At 46.0% G+C, this 11689-nt stretch overlaps 1 long non-coding RNA gene across 1 annotated transcript in view; it reads left to right on the top strand.

Annotated features, from left to right (window-relative positions):
• Positions 1 to 423: 423 nt before the first annotated feature.
• LOC112644557 (uncharacterized) overlaps positions 424 to 11689 on the top strand; it is a 59280-nt gene continuing 48014 nt past the window's right edge. The window contains exons 1-5 of the long non-coding RNA XR_003126494.3: positions 424 to 1163; positions 4353 to 4550; positions 4822 to 4929; positions 6280 to 6586; positions 6952 to 10641. This is a non-coding gene — a long non-coding RNA (uncharacterized LOC112644557). The remainder of the gene's footprint in view (positions 1164 to 4352; positions 4551 to 4821; positions 4930 to 6279; positions 6587 to 6951; positions 10642 to 11689) is intronic.

Below are 11689 nucleotides of genomic sequence, written 5' to 3'. Positions count from 1 at the left end.
GGTCGGCAGCCGCTGCCCCCTGGGCCCTGCGCCTCTCCCCGCTGGTCGCCTCGCGTCCTCACGCCCTCGCCCTCCCCACATCATCACGGGAGTGAGGTGCTTTGAAGGGTAAATGTGATCAGGCTACTTCCCGGGGGGGTCCCCTCAGTGGGGTCCCCCCTCCCGTGGAACCCAGTCCGCGATCCCGGCTGCGGCCTTGGGACTCCCCAGGTGTCCGCCCTGACCCCCGGCCCAGCCCCCAGCTCCGGGGCGCCTCTCCCGCCTCCAGCGCGTGCGTCCCCGTAGGCAGCCCACCGTGCGCGTGTCGCGGTACCTGGACAAGCGCCTGGGCTCCTGCGTGGCCCCGGCCACCCCTCGTCCCCCCGCGGTGCTCCCCACGCCAGCCCGTCCTCGTGTTGAGGCTGAGCTACGGCTCCAAAGATGGACGCGAGAACGTTGCTTCGGACAACAGCAGCAACAACAAAGACTTTGCAGAGATGGGTAAGGATCTTGACGTGGGGAGATTCTCGGGGACCACCTGGCTTGGCCCTGATGCATCACAAGACTCTGCGAGAGGAGGCGGGAGACGGAAGCAAGTGGTAGAAGATGTGACAAGACAAGCAAGAGGTTGCAGTGACAAGGAAGGGGCCAGGAGCCAAAAATAGGCCCGAAGACTTCTCCCCGAACCTTCTAGAAGGAACATAGCCATGCTGGCACCTTGACTTTAAACTTCTGAGCTCCGGTGCTGTAAGAGAATGAACTCGTGTTGTCCTGTGCTACGAAGCTTATGGAAGTTAGAGTAGCACACCACACGCGCGACCTTCAAAGGCCTTCATAAGCCAGCCACACAAGCCATTCATTCCACGAATGATGGAGGACTCCTTAGGATGCTGCCCTTATGGCCTTTATATTAAAATAGAAGGAGACAGAATGTAAACAGTAAATGTGAGAATTGTAAATGCTGTGTACTTAGAGGAAAACAGGAACAGGAGAGGAATTGTAATTTTGAATAAGGTGGTCAACATGGGGACTCAGTGAGAAAATGAGTAACGGGAAGGGACTAGATGCATGGACACAGGGAAGGGCGTCCTCCAGGGAGGGAGACAGGCCAGTGCCAGAGCTGTGAAAAGAGAGACATCTGGTGTGTTTGCGGAACGCTGAGAAGCCAGTGTGGCTGAGACAAGGTGAGCCCGAGTGGGGAGTAGTAGGGTCGTGGGGTCAGAGAACAATAGCCAAGCCAATTATGTAAGCTATTTCCTGCATAAAGTGGGTTAGTCTTGAAGAGTTTTGAATAGAGCCGTAAGATGCACTGAAGGGGTATCTGGGTGGCCCAGCCTGTTGGGCGGCGGACTCTTGATTTCAGCTTAGGGTCTCAGCTCAGAACTCGCAGTTGTGAGTTCAAGCCCTGCGTCAAGCTCCATGCTGGATGTGGAGACTACTTGTTAAAAAATGCACTGAGGGAGATTTTTGAAAGAATCCCTCTGTTGCTGTTTTGAAAATAAATCCGCAGTTGGGGTAGGGATGGCGATAAGAAGGATGAAAGCAGAGATATGAGAAGGCTGTTGTAACAACCCAGGCAAGAGATACTGTTGGCTCAGACCCAAATGGTGCCTGTGGGGTCAGTGAGCAGAGAGAAGATTCTAAATACGCTTTAAAAGGTGAGGCCAACAAGATTCCCTGCCAGAATGGATGTGGAAGTCCAACGCCAAAGTATTTTGTCTCGCGAAGGGGGAGTAGTAGGCTTAGCACGGATGGGGAAAGCTGAGTAAGTAGGACTGGGGCCAAAGATCAGGAGTTCAGCTTGGGGCTTGCTAAGTTTGGGTCCAATTAGACATCCAAGTGAGGAGCAGTTGGATATTAAAGTCTGTCCATCAAGAGAGTCTGGACAGTCGTTGACAGCGTCGATGGCATTTAAAGGATCAAGCGAATGAGAGACATAGAGATGGAAGCAAGCCAGGGGCTACCCCGTGCCAATGAGAGTACAAGAAATGAGGGGTGACTGGGAAGCCTAAGTCAGAAATACTGCAACATGTGTAGGAAAAAATAACAGTTTACCTTAGAAAATCAGGTGTCTATTGCTTTGGGTGGTGCAATTGGTCAAGCATCCGACTCTTGGTTTTGGCTCAGGTTGTGATCTCAGGGTCATGAGATCAAGCCCCACACAGTGCTCTGCACTCAGCTCGGAGTCTGCTTCAGATTCTCTCCCTTTCCCGTTGCCCCTCTCCCTCTCTAAAATAAAATAAATAAATCTTAAAAAAAGGAAAATTTTCTATTTTTACATGGAGGAAAATATTTTCTGTAAAAAAATCCACATTTTTACCTCAAATTTTCCAGATTTTCTTCTTTTCTTAGTTAACTCTAACAAAATGCAATATAATGAGTCTAAGTATCAGTATTTGCATTTGTTTTTCTTGTACTTAGAGCAGCAGTATCATTTTCCAGAGCCCCATAAATCTCCACACATTGTCACTGAAGATATCTCTTCCTTAAGAAGTGAAGAATTGGGGGCACCTGGCTGGCTCAGTCAGTAGAGCATGTGGCTTTTGATCTGGGTTTGAGCCCTTTGGTTGTAGAGCTTACTTTTAAAAAAGGGGTGAAAAATCAATATGGTGACTAGAAACAACAATTTTTCGGGTTAGAAAATGGGATTCCCAAGCACATGTGTTGTAGTCTCCTCCCTCAGCTGACAGGTTGTCCTACTCTGCTCTTTTTGCTGGAATTGGATGACAGACTTAACAGGCATTTGCCCCGTTGTATTTTTTGAAATCCTTTCATATATGATCTCATTTATTCCTTACAATAGTCTTAGGAAGCAGATAATGTTATTCTCATTTACAGATAAGGAAACTCAAGGAGGAAAAGCAATTTATTCATAGTCACTAGCAAATTTTGGACTTGACTCAAACTTAGAACCCCTACTCATTTCCTAGTTAATTAGGATGCACAAGAACCTTTAAATTATTAAGTTTTTTTTTATTTTTTTAAATATCACTTCAGGGTTAGAAAGAAGGTAAAGAACATTTTCTGGGCTTATTAGAAATGGTTTACTAGCTATTAGGCTGTGTAAGGTTGTATAAAATCTAAAGAAAATGGAGGTATTATAAATTTCTCATAAGAAATTGCTCTTTCTTAGTTCTTGTGTGCTACTTTCTTGCAAAAATTACTTAACCTATAGGGCCTAACTCTTCTTTGATTGTTCCAAAGCTGCCTTGAGATTGGTCCTAATCAGAAAGCACCATGTAATGGCCATCGAAGACTGGTTATGTGCCCTGGCTTACTAAAATGAGGCTGGCAATCATCCCCATTTTTCCATTTTATCTGAACGTTCCTGGCACTCTTCTCTCTCCTGTTTTCTGAAGTCAGTACCATGTGACTGTGAATTGAAAAGCAGTATCTTAGGAATTCTCGGATAGATTATACTAGTACTGTGAGAAGGAGAATAAGCGTACTGGAAGTGGGTGATACCATTATTGTTATAAACAAGTTAGCATGGGGGTTGATTATTTGCTGCCATTGATGAAAAGTTTGGCTTTAGGAGGATGAAGAGACTGCCTTAGAGTATTGAAAGAAAGGGGAGGCTCTGGGGAGTAAAAGGGACAGACAGATAAAGGAGGCCTGATGGCTGGGAACCCAATATATGGAAAGGTAAAGAGTGACTCCAGAAGGTGGTGGGGATATGGAAATTATGCTTATCAGTAAGATAAATGCATGAGTGGAGATGAACTACTATACCCCACGTGACAGCATCTAGGGATATTTAGTTAGATGCTTCCATGTGAAGGGAACAAGACGTCAGAGTTTGGTGACCATGTGACTCAGGAATAACCATTAAAGAGAACAATTTGGTAGCAGTTAGCTGGGGGGGGGGCACTTGGAAACTCAGAGAGCTAAGATGGAAGGTTTTCTGACTCCTGTTCTGACGTCCACTGCCCAAATATATAGCGTTATATCCAGGGTATGTGTTTTCAGAGATACCATTGCTTTAGGATAATCAATGTGCCCAACCTAAATAAAGTAGTATATTCTTGAAAGCACTAAATGGACACTTTAGGACACTTTCAGTCACCAAGGAGCCTATACCACTTTTATTGTTTTTCTTAGGTTTATCTATGACTGAAAATAATAGAAAACTGAGATTTGCTCAGGTTGGGCTGGAAGGTAGTGGAAGAACATAATAGTAGGCTATTCTAATTTCTATTAAAAGTGTACTCGAAGGGGCAGGGAACCAAACTTTTAAGAAGCTTTAAATCTAATATTTGGGAGAACACTGATTTAGGAATTAGAAGGCAGCTTACTACTGATCATTAGTTCGATGATTATGCTGAGCAAGTCATTGATTTTATTTTTTCCATCTGTAAAATGTGGCTAATAAGCCTAGGTCGACGAGTGCACGCATTCAACAGACGTTTCTTGGGCAGCTACCCGATGCCGGGCCCACACTCGCCTCTAGTGGTGCGCAGCAGTCTCTGCCCACACAGACTTCAGGGCTGGCTGAAGGTTGGCACTGTTGTCAAGAGTAAACAGGTTTACGAGAGGCCTGTTGGATGCCCCTGCACGCGGTAGAGCACCAGGTGAGTGTGAGGTAGTAGTATTTCTGTCCATGAGCACTCACTGGGCCCCGACTGTGGCGGGCCCTGCACACAGCAGAGTGTTAAGCCGTTGCGCACGATCTGTAGTCTTACTCTGCTTCTAATTTTTCTTTCTGTGAAGTGTTTGTGTTTCTAGGCATAACTTCCTTGAAAACAAAGACATGCTAACAAGCAATTAGAATTTCACACCCACACCGTGCCCTATTATTCATTAGCTTTTCTTTCTTTTTCTATTATTTTGAAAATACTGGAGCTGAAGGAGAGGAACTGCCAGGAGGAAGTGCCAGGCAGGCACTGCAGCTGCCACGTGCAGAAGGGCAGAAGTGCACAAGCCACACGCAACTGTGGGTAGATTTTGAAGGTACAACAAATAGGGTTTTCTGATGGGCTGAATACGAAGTGGGGGAGAAACAGAAAGATTTAAGAATGGCTCCAGAGATTTTTGGCTTGGAATCTGGGAGGATGTGTTTGCTATCGTTTAACACAGGGAAGCCTTCAGGGAGAGAAGGTTGGGAATAGATTGGTAGAAATCCTGTTTGAGTCTGGAATATGCTATGTTGGAGACGTCCGTGATCTTCCAGGTGGAGATAGTACTTAGGCAGTGAAGACCTGCGAATCTGAAATTCGGAAGAGAGGTCTGGGTTGAGGGTGAATGTGAGTCACCAGCATCTGTACAGCCAGGAGGCGGAGTGTGATCACCCAGGGGACAGGAAAGCATTGAGAAGACAGGAGAGCCAAAGACAGGCCCAGAGCGCTCCCGCTTTTAGGAAGCCAAGGAGAAAAGAAAGGGAGAGACAGGAAGGAAATCCAGAGGGAGGCTCCCTACAGCAGGACGGAGAAGTCTGTCGACGGTGATACCCTGTCACGTCACCTACCAAATGCTGTTGACAGGAGGGACTGACAGTTGATCATCGAACTTCAACTTTTGGACAGGGAGCTCTTAGGTGATCCTGGTGCAGGGGATGCAGTGGGATGGCAGGGAGGGCAGCTCTACGGGGAAGCGGGGAAGCGCTGGAGGTGCGTGGAAACACTCCTGGGGCCTGGGGGCACCGCTGGGAGGAGAAGCCCTGGCCAGCGAAGTCTTTGGTTTTAGACACGCGAGAAGTAACAAAGGAAATGACGCAGGGGAGGGAAACGGAAGCCCCAGGTGGAGAGAATCATGGGCACTGTATTCCCGGGCAATGACGGGAGAAGTGATGTGGGGGCCAGGAGAGGAGGCCGCGAGCTCCTGGGGAGGAGGAGGGAGAGGGGGGACCTGTGCACCTGCAGCTGCACCAGGTGGGACGCCTCCCCTTGGGCCCTTGAGCAGGAGAGAAAGGTGAAGAGCCTCGTGGCTGGAGGTGAGGTGAATTGGGGGCCGACGGGAATCTAATGGGCAGGAAAGTGAAGCTTGTGTTTGTAGCATTGCCAAGGCCAAGGCCAGGGCTCAGTGCAGATCCTGTGGAGACTGGAGGAGCCAGGTGCTGTTCCATGCTCCCGAATGAATGAATTTCAAGTAGAGAAACACAGCTGCGCTCTGCACCTTTGGTGGCTGCTGGTGAAACCGAACCCCGGCAGGCATTTCTGCTCTTGGACAAAAGTCCACCGGTTGCTCCATATTTTATGCTTAGATTTTAATTTTTCAGACAAATTACTCTTTCTTTTTAGCCGAGATTAAAGATACTTGACACAACCACGAGGAGACCTATATGCACCTCCACGTTTATTGCAGGATGCTGTGCAATAGCCGAGATTCGGGAGGAACCGATGTGCCCGTGAGTGGAAGGATGGATGAAGATGTGGTGTAGACACACCACGGACTATCACCAGGCATAAAAAAGAATGAACTCTTGCTATTTGTGACAACATAAATGGCCCTAGAGAAAGACAAATCCCGTATTAGTTCACATACATGTGAAATCTAAAACAAATGTAAAGACAAGACAGAAACAGACTCCAAAGACATAGGCAACAAACTGTTGGCCGCCCAAGTGGAGAAGAGTTGGGAGGCAGGCACAGTAGGTGAAGCAGATGAAGAGGTACAAAGTTCCAGTTATAAAATCAATAAGTCGTGGGGATGTGATGTTAGAGCCAGGGGAATACAGTCAATAACACGGTAATAACTTTGTGTGGCGACAGATGGTAACTAGACTTACTGTGGGACTCCCTCTGTAATGTATACAAATATCAAGTCACGATGATGTACACCTGAGGCTAAACAAAAGTTACCCACGACTATGGGAATAATTAGAGCATCTTTTTATTTGGGCCAAGGAGATAAAGGCTGCGAGGGGAATCAGATCAGATACAATCGGGGTATTTCTTCAGAACCTCTAGCTGTAATGTCTTACTTACCTACGGGCTATTAGACTAGAGTCTTACTGTGCATTTCTTTTATTTATAGTCATCACGGGAAGTCAATTTGTCACTCCTCCGGTCAGCCAGTGGAAGATTACATAAGGAGCGCCGGCTTGCTGTGTGCTGCCCAAGAGATGGATTATCGTGTCAAAATCAGGCTACCACGGTTGTGATGCTGTCCAGTGCAATTCAGAAATTCCTGACTGACCTTCACATTACAAACAGATTTCTGCTGTTTCTCAGCATGATTTTCCAGGACTTTCACTAACTTGGCAATTTGCACTATTGATCAAGTCAGAGTTCTAGTCAAGTATGTGCTACAAAATACCAAGTTGTGGGTTTTTTTTTTAAAGGTCAACGAACAAGTTGTACCTTAGTACATTTCATACAGAAATTGAAGTGATTCTTCTTACTTACCTGCCTTAGGTGTGTCTAAGATGGGCAAGGATGTAGGGCAACTCGGGAGTGAGGAAGGTAGGAGTCGTCGGGGCCCAGCATTCAATGGGTTTAAACCAGTGATCACCGTTTACTGAGAGTAGCCGATGGACGCGAGGATGTTGTTAGGAAGGAGGTTGGGCATGTGGGGCAGAAATGCCCCTGGTGAGGCAGCTTTTCTTTCCGTAAAGCACTGAGGTCCCCCTCTGCTCCCTCCCACAGAGGGATTGTATCAGTCAGTGTCCAACAGGAAACAGAAAATACCAAAAAATTGAATAAAGTTGAACATAAAAAAGTAACGGGATTTCAGTCATGGGGGATTGGCAAATGCAAGCCAAAAGAATTTAGACAAACACAAGACTAGCGATATAGGCGGAGCCATTAGCCCTGGCCCTGAAGTGGAGATGCGGACCTTCCAGGAGAGGGCCCAGCAGAGGCTCACTGGGTATGCGAGGTGCACAAAATATTCCCCTGGAGTGCTGGGAGATGCCATCCTCATAGAGGTGCCTCAGGACTCTGCAGATTGCAGTGGTCTGGGAAGGCTGGTTGAGGGGAGAAGCCATGTCCACCAGCCTTCTTCTCTGAAGTCTACCCCGGGGGTGTGTGGAGGGGAACTGTTTACGGAGAGGTGCTAAGCAGTGGCTCCCCCTGGGACACTGCTCCAGGGGAGGGGGTGCTGAGAGTCCAGTCCCAGTGAGAGACACTATCATGGACGCTCCTGAAAGGGGTGTGCGGGGCAAGCTGCCATAAATAGGGGTCACGTGCTGCTGGCCGAGAGGCGTTGCTGAGAAAATCGCACACTCTGCAGGGGCCCTACAAGCTCAGTACTGCAGGCCAGGCAGAGAGACCTCTCACTCATCCGAGATCCCTCTCGGCCATCAGATGTTGGGCCAACTGGCAATGGAGAGAGATTTGCAGAACTTAGCTCTGTTATTGCAGAGCATGGAAGAACACGTGGATTTGGAGCTGAGAGGTAATAAATCGATAACTCACATTGTGCTCTAGATGTCTCCCTATCACCTCTCATTCTCTGAATGAGGGAGACCCTGTGCTCCTTGCTTTCTGGAGAAAATCCTATTTAGACTAAAAACATTTGCTGCAAGGTGCCCTCTCTTGTGCTTCGAGCCTACTATGAGATTCAAAGTCTCTTAATGAAGAAAAAGACTTATTGTACAGCCCACCATGCCCTGCACATAAAACAATTACAGCTCGGTGCCAGGTGTCATTACTTTGGACAAGCCCTCACAACAATGCCTGGAGACTGATCTGAGGCTCTTGTAGAGAGCGGCAAGAAAGCAATTTAGAAAAGCAATAATAAAATGGATGGTGGCAGCCAAAGTCTATTCACAGGGAATTACCTTAAATATACTTGCCATTTTAGCTTTCTGGAGTGTTTCCTTTGTAATTACATGGAGGCCTCTCAGGGACTCTAGTTTCTTTATCAGCTCCTTCAAATTACATCTGAGAAGATGAGGCGGATAGTTATTTAGGTCAGCACAGTTTTCGTATTTATTTGTCTTCTGCGTATATTTCTTAACAAACAACACAAAAGAAAAAGGCACTCAGCGTTGACACAGAAAACCTGAAATCTAGCCTTTTTAAGAGGACTCTCGGCAATTGGAATCAAACCAGAACCTGTACTTCTTCATCTACTTGAGGAAGAGACCACTTCTTTGGCATATGTGGTGGATTTGCTGGGTCGTCATTTTCTGAGCTGAAGAGCCTCCTCTCTGTGCTCCCGCCCCAGTATATTCACATGCCCGCAGGACAGGGCTTGACAGTAGTTACCACCCCAATAAGAAACCTGCATGGGCAGATGTTGGCTACAGCAGGAGGCCCCATGGCTCAGGCACCAGGTAACACCATGCCCCGGGAGGGCTCGGTAGGGGGCTGTCAGAACTGGAGCTGCTCGAGCCATGTGAATTGGGATCCTCTGGTCTGCACACGATGATTGACTTATTCGGCCCCTTTGCTTGCACTACTTACTCCTGAAGAGGATGACGAAGATAACCCAGAACGACGGCAGAAGAAGTAATTTCCTTTCTGCTTAGAAGAGAATTTGACTGGCATCTTTCAAACATGAACGAGAACCCATAAGGGAGTCGTGCAAAAATAATCAGCACATAGCAATGGACAAATGGTGGTCTTTAGCACTGAAAAGCATGATAAATTTTAATTTATATATAGATTCTATGAAAAAAGGCAATCAAAATGAAGAAAACAACAATGACAAAAAATGACGACCCTGTTGCCAGTTAATAGTAATTTTATTTTCTGATGTTTGTGGCTTTGTGAGCATTCTTTAAACCTGTAATGATTTCTTTTCTCATTCTGAAACAACAAATTTTCCTTATATGAATAAATGAATGTGAAATGAAAAGGAAATGAAAGGAAAGCGTGGAAGAGGGAAGGTTTTGGAGACATGGAAGGGACATCCACAGGAGTAAAGACAACAAAAAGAGGATTCTGGTAGGTTTTATAGCTATTTTTTTATTTAGAGCAATTATGTAATGGGAACTTTGACTAATTCTAGAGTTTAAATGTACACACAGGAGACCTTAAAGTCTCGAGAAAAAAAAATCATTGCATAAAAAAATGAAGTCTTTAGCACCTGTTCAACTCATCTCTAGGGAGATAATTCATTTAACAGAAACTGTAGTCTCAGATATCCAGCAGGATAACGCTAATCCTCAAGAGCTTTTGAGTGACGAGTAATCTGATACTGTATCCCTTATCACATTTTATTTTGCTACGAATTAGAGTGTGCTGATTTTTAAAAAGCTTACTGTATGCAAGACTCGAAATTATTATTATTATTACTATTATTATTTAGCAGGATGTGTTCAGGGACTAAGAATCAGCTGAGTTATTTTTAAAATTGCCTGGTACACATAGTCCCCCGCTGGTAGTGACCAAAGTCCATTACTATCGGACAGTCATACAATAGACCATTGTATTTATGTTTCCCTAGACTCAAGGCTACACAGGAAGAGTTTTCTGCCTTAGGAGCCGTGTCTCTTCGATCCTTGACTTTTCCATAACTGTTTGCTCTCCCTAGCTACCTCTGATAGTTGTTTGTTCAAGTCCCGCTGTGATATCATTACATGTTCCATGAAACTCGATCCCTTAGCAGAGTTGGTTATAGCACACCCTGTACCAGGAGAGGACGCAGAATCAGAAATGGACTGGCTCAGCTTCTCCTGCTGCATGAGCTGCTCCCCCAAAGGGAGGTAGGCTCACTGGGAGCCTGTAATAATCCAGGCCCCCAGGCTACTACTTCATAAATTACTATTTCTTCATGGTAAGCTTTTCTCTTCAGTTGCAATTTTCTCGGCTACTAGTGGTGACTACTTTTAATAACCAAAAAAAAGTAAATAAATAAATAAAAGAGAGAGAGAGAAAGTGGGGCAATGACAGGGAAATAATAGAAGCAGGATCCAGAGCTTGAAATAATTTTAGGACAGCATTGCTGACTGTAAAACATGGTCTACTGAGTGGAGTAATGTTAGATGTTTTATCCATCCATCCATCTGTTCACCCAGATGGCAGAATGAATATTCTAAAAAAAAAAAAAAACCTCCATGGATATTATGTAGAGAAGGTTGTAAGATTAAATGTAAAAAGAATACATATAAACCTGAAATTTAGCTATGAAAGATGGATCCTACAAGTGCAGTATAGAGGGGCCGGCCTTTGAGTGCTGTGTACCTGTGTAAAAACTGCACTAAATGCTTAAAATGTCAACATCAGCTAAATAGCTGCTAAAAATCTTTGCATCGTGTAAACGGAATTAGAATGTCTATCTCGGTGGTTGAGAGTCCTGTTTTCCTTGATTATGTTTCCTCCCATCAGGCCATTTGGTTCTGCACACCATGATTAAGAGGAGCACTGGACGTTGGAACGCTTGGGCTGAAAGTGGTTGGGGTGCTGGTGGAGTGGGGTCCTAGGGGCTGCCGATGACCACCTTTCCAGGCACTTTGCTGCAATTTGGAGACTATAGTCAACGCACGCAGAGAACCGATGCGGTTTGTCGGAATTTGAAGCACCTTCATCCAGAATCCATACTGTTCCAGGCGGGTGCTTAGCATTTCAAATATTATCAGAGTCTTCACCAGAAGGATTATTAGTTTAAGTGACGTTAGAGACAATTTCTTAATTGGCAAAATGAGTCATGTTCCAGGTAGGTGTGTTTGCTTAGGAACATTGTGCAGGGACAAAGTGCAAGACTCCGGGCGGCCCAGGAAACTTCTGCGGTCATCGCAGTGTTGGAAGCCTGTGACCCATCAGTCTTGGGGAAACCCACCCACCGCCCCGCTCATGGGGTCCAGTTGTCTCACGTGACTGAGTCT

This window comes from Canis lupus, chromosome 1, assembly GCF_003254725.2.
Source record: "Canis lupus dingo isolate Sandy chromosome 1, ASM325472v2, whole genome shotgun sequence".
In the NCBI taxonomy this organism is placed as follows: Eukaryota; Metazoa; Chordata; class Mammalia; order Carnivora; family Canidae; genus Canis; species Canis lupus.
The sequence above is the reverse complement of the archived record's forward strand: the minus strand, read 5'-3'. Positions and strand labels throughout refer to the sequence as shown.